This window comes from Pelmatolapia mariae, unplaced genomic scaffold (assembly GCF_036321145.2).
Source record: "Pelmatolapia mariae isolate MD_Pm_ZW unplaced genomic scaffold, Pm_UMD_F_2 NODE_ptg000098l+_length_20126_cov_1, whole genome shotgun sequence".
Lineage (NCBI taxonomy): Eukaryota > Metazoa > Chordata > Actinopteri > Cichliformes > Cichlidae > Pelmatolapia > Pelmatolapia mariae.
In genome coordinates, this window is record NW_027051812.1 from 14,779 (window position 1) to 20,126 (window position 5,348).

The 5,348-nt window shown below is 36.6% G+C and overlaps 1 pseudogene; it reads left to right on the forward strand.

The window, feature by feature from the left end:
• Window positions 1–341: 341 nt before the first annotated feature.
• Window positions 342–5,344, forward strand: LOC134622617 (integrin alpha-M-like; annotated as a pseudogene).
• Window positions 5,345–5,348: the final 4 nt, after the last annotated feature.

Genomic DNA, 5,348 nt, shown 5'->3' on the forward strand with positions numbered 1-5,348 from the left:
TCAAAAACGACCCGTATGAAAATATCTACGTCACCTACAACACTCTCATGTACCACGGCTCTTCTGGTTCCCTGGTTTTCGATGCGATGATAGCGGTATTGCTATCAGTGTGTGAAAAGTGGGAGAAGAGGGTTGCATTGACAATCCTACACAATGGGCAGCACATTGAACACATTTTATAAGTGGTCAGAAACTTGTAAAATAACTCATGAAAGAATAAAGTTACGTTGAAACCAAGCACACCATTGTTTTTCTTGTGACATTACCAATAAGTTTGATGTGTCACATGGCCCTCTTCCTATTGAAAAACAAAAGTTACATCCAAGATTGCCGACTTCTAAATGGCCACCATAGTCACCACCCATCTTGAGGAGTTTGCCCCCTCACATATACTAATGTGCCACAAACAGGACTTTAATATCACCAACCATTCCCATTTTATTACGGTGTATCCATATAAATGGCCCACCTTGTACATGGAGCCTGATAGAGAGGGAAGAGTTTATGTTTGCAGATTAATTGGTTTGGTAAATCACAGTTTTATCTACTGTAATTAAATGAATCCTTGTATTTATTGACTTTTTATTGACCATAAAATATTCACTCTCCTGCTTTTAGTTTGTGGAGTGTAATTTTGATGATCCATTAGTACTAAGAGGACATGCAGCTGTCAAAGGAAGGTTCGGCTCTTCTCTTGCTGTACTGCCTGAACTAAACTCAGATGGATTCAGGGATTTGACAGTTGGAGCACCTTTGGAGAATAATGGTGAAGGCAGCATCTACATATTCGATGATGAAGGAGGAGTAAGAATCAGTCCTACTTACTCACAGGTACACAACATCAAAGAACTCACAAAAATGTCTTAACACATTTATCATTGAAGGCCCATATCTGTACAATGAAGTTTGTTTAAATAAAATATTTCCATGTACACAGAGAATTACTGGATCTGCGGTCCAGTCAGGATGGAACTTCTTTGGCCTCACAATCAGTCAGTCATCTTTTGACCAGAGTGGTGATCAACTGCCTGACTTAGCGGTGGGTTCAAAGGGCACAGTTGTCTTACTGAGGTAAGTCCAAGACAGTCCAGTCATGTGTTCTTATTGTCTGTGGTATTTCTACCATCTTTGTGAATGTCAAATGAATGCACCACTGGTCAAAAGTTTAGGTCAATTTGAAGACCTTTGCATTGGTTTTATGTAATATAATAATGAATCATAAATCATTATAAATGATAAAATGATTCATGAAAAGTGATTTTTAATCTTTAATGGAATACATATGCAGGATAAAACAGGCATCTATTTTTTTCCCAGAAGTCACATTATATTAGTGAAAGTTTGTCATGTCAAAAGCCTTCCTGATCATGAGATACATTTTTTTTTTCCTGTCTACATGATGCAACCTAGTATCACGGCAAGATGTGAAATAGACACAGATGCAGAAGTTGCATTAAGCTGAAGTAACAGCAGAGGGAGCTATTTTATTTCAATCCAACATGATGACCACGGGAAAACGTTTAGCAGACATTATTAACACATTTACATGTTTATACACATTAGCCACCTAGCTTAATCTTTTCTGGCAATTAAGGCGTTTTAAATGTTCTTTATATGTTTTTTTTGTACACTAGCGACTTCTTGCCTTTACATATGTTATCTCCTTCTGCTGGTAATGCGGTAATACGACTTTTGCATGCAGTAATGCAACTACTGCATGTGTGTCCACTTCACAAAGCGTGAAACAGACATCGTCTCAAAATGAAATGTGTAATTTATAACAGTAGCCTTGTTCTAAAAAATGATTTCCATGCAAAAAAGGAAATGACTACATTACCAGAACAGATGTATATAGGTCAAGTTTTGAAGCAACAGTATGTAGATAAGCACTGCTAACATGATCAAATAGTTGAATGAGTTATGATGAATTGTATTGGTTATTCAACACTTCTGTTCAATTTGTTGTAATATTACATTAAAAAGAAATGTTGTTTTCTTTCAAAGAGTATATTTCTAAATGAGGTAAAACATTTGATGATTAGTGTTTTATAAAATGTCAAATGTCAGTAGAGCAAAGGAAAGATTAGACTGTTGGAAGTCTGACCTGAATTACCAAAAGGAGGACAGCTGTTGTACTAACTAAAAAGCCAAATGTTGTTTGCCACATGTGTTTTTCCTTCTTTCCAGATCAAGACCCATAGTAATGGTTGAAGTTGAGGTGTCATTCAGCCCAAACCAAATCCCTACTCAGAATGTAACCTGCTCAAAACCATCGGAGAACACAGCTACAGTCTGCTTTACCATGAGCAGAGTGTCTACAGTTGATCGAGGTTCTTTATTCTCCTCACTTTTTCAAATTCAAAGCCCATCCGTTTTTATTTTTTAGTGTATGTACATTTGTAACATTTTAAATTGATTTATTCCAGCTCAAACAAGAATTAATTATACATTTACACTGGATGCCACTCGCAAACCTCCAAACAACCGAGCTTATAATAGTGGGAAACAACGAGAGGAGTCTCGATCAGTCATTGTTGATTTATGAACACCAAACTGTTCAACTGTATACTTCTTTATTGAGGTAAAACAACATCAGAGAAAAACTAACATAACCAATAGTTCAAACTCAATTTGGTGAACAGCAGATTTTGATTTCCATTTTGCTTTTAAGAGTCTTCCAACACGGAACCTAAATCTAACACTGCTGTCCTTTTGCAGGCCTGCCCAGACGATGCTCTCAATCAACTTTCCAATGAGCTCAAATTCACATTTGACGGTTTTCCTTCCAACACAAATCTCAGACCAAGTCTTGCTCAGCAGGCTCAGACAACAATAATTTATCCTGTAAATACCTTTAAAAATGTACTAGCTGGATATGAACTGAAGAACACAGCATTAGTTTTGAACTTACTTTTTCTGAATTAACTTTATTGTTGGCATGCAATTGACTATCACTACTTCTACTGAAGTACTGGAAATAAATGAGCCAACATTTCTCCAGTAGCACATGCCTTTAGTAAATGTAAACTTTACTAAAAACTGTACAGTTTTCTACTTTTGTATTTACTTTCTATGTCTATGTATTTGTTGTTTTTGACCCTAGGGAGCGCCTGTGTAGTTCTCAACTGTTTCAACAGCAGTAGCAAACTACATCTACTATCTTATGAAGTGTCTGTCTGAGATGATTCTTAGATAGGTTGGATAGGTATGCAGAGGACTTTGATGTTTTCCAAAAGCATATCAACAATATTAACAGAAATCTTGTTCCCATTAACAAAATGGAAAAGCACAGCTAGATGGCAGAACACACAGATCGTTTGTTAGATTCACCTATGTTTCCTTTATTCTGTAAATAATGTGTAATATAAACGCTTTTCACATCATGCTGTGTTCCACAGTTGGGGTTTGAGATCAACTGCGGCACTGACAACAAATGTGTCGATGACCTGAAAGTGGATTTCAGCTTCACCGGGTGATTATACAACAGACAGGGAAACTTTACCATTCCCCAAGAAAGCGTCAAGGTCTATTATACTTTATACAGAGACATGGTTCAAATACTCAAGAAGCTGTTTTTTTGACAAAAATAATAAAGAAACACGAAACAAAAGAGGCATCAATCCACTTACACAAAGTTAATCAACAGCATATCAGTTCACCAGTGGGCAAATGGGCTTCTAGATGGAGAGAGCATCAAAAAATCGCCAGTTCACACATATCTCTTCTCTACACACCTTTACACTAATCTGCAGGTTAAACCAGGGGTGTGTAAAAACCACAGCGCAAATGCCCCCACCAAAGGCACCCAGACACCTCCATTTTAGGTCCTCAGGTTCTTAATAAAACATAATACAAAAGTCATTCATTTTTCAAAAACATTAGAAAAACTATCAACTATGGCCTTTCACATACAACACATACATAAGTCTCATACATTAAAGAGCTCAAAGATTTGACACAATACACAAAGTATAATAAAACATTGTATTTAGCATCAGCATTGAAGCACAGCATATATGTTACATACTACATATATTGAATTCTAACATAGTATGTTAGAATTCAACACAAACACATGCTATATTTAGCTTATGGAATGTTCACCAACACAGTGCAGTCTGTTTTCCTCTCCCTTTATTCTCATCCTCCTTCATACTCCACAGATCCTCAGAGGTTAAAGTGGGCATTGATGAGCTTTTGAATGTCACAGTCACAGTGGAGAACAGAGGAGAAAACTCCTACAACAGTCGTGTTATTCTCACGTACCCAGCTCGACTCTCCTACAGGAAGTTCACCATTCAGCATGTAAGGCATCAGGATCGAGTCTGTATCAGTTCATCACTGATCTGCTGCTCTTCCAATCCATCCAGCGGTCATTTTATTTTCTAATAAAGGGAAGAATTGAGTGCAAATCCTTGGACAGTGAAGATGGTTTATCACGAGGAAGGACAGACTGCACTATTGACAAGCCAATTTTTAAGAGCAAAACTGAGGTTTGTTTTTTTGGTGCAATTTTCTCCTCTCACTTCTGCACAGTTTAGTAAAAAGATGTGAGACAATCAGATTTCTCTCCTTTATTTCAATTAAGGCTTTCTTCATTGTCTCCTATGGCATTGACACCAAGAGTCAACTTGCAAGAAAGATCTTTGTCACTGCAAATGCCACCAGGTACTGTTCATTTAGTCATTTAGGTACTCCTTGTTTAAACACCCCACAGATACAGTACAAATCATTTCACTTCTCTCTTTCAGTGGAAATCAGGAGAATGCAACTACAAGTGAAATCTACAAAATGAAAGAGATTGCTGTGAAATACAGCATTTTCATGATGTTTGAAAAGTACGTGTTGTTGTATTTGTAACAAAAGAAATTATTTGCAACCCAACATTTTTTTGTCTTACACATTATTCATATAATGTTTAAATTATATCTTTTTAGCACTCTCAGCTACAGCAATTTTACTTTTGGAATAAATAATCTGCAGAAACCGGTTCGACAATCAGTCACGGTAAAATATAATAAAATATAATAAATATCATTGTGTGAATTAGACCTAACCATTATAATGCTTGACTGCCTTTTTCTTTTCTCCCCATGTTTTAGGTAACAAATGATATAAGAGCGCTTAATTTCACTGTGGTGATCAAGGTTCCAGTGAAGCTTGGTGAAAAAGAGATTTGGGTGAATTTGAGCAGCCTACAGGTAATAGAAAAGATACAAAAATAGGTCACAATTAGCTGTGGGATGGGTGAATGAGGTAAAATTAGACCAGTCACACTGACATTTAAGTAAGTGTATTTCAGATTGCAGACTGTCAGAGAGGAAATGATGAAGAACCAAAGATGTCAA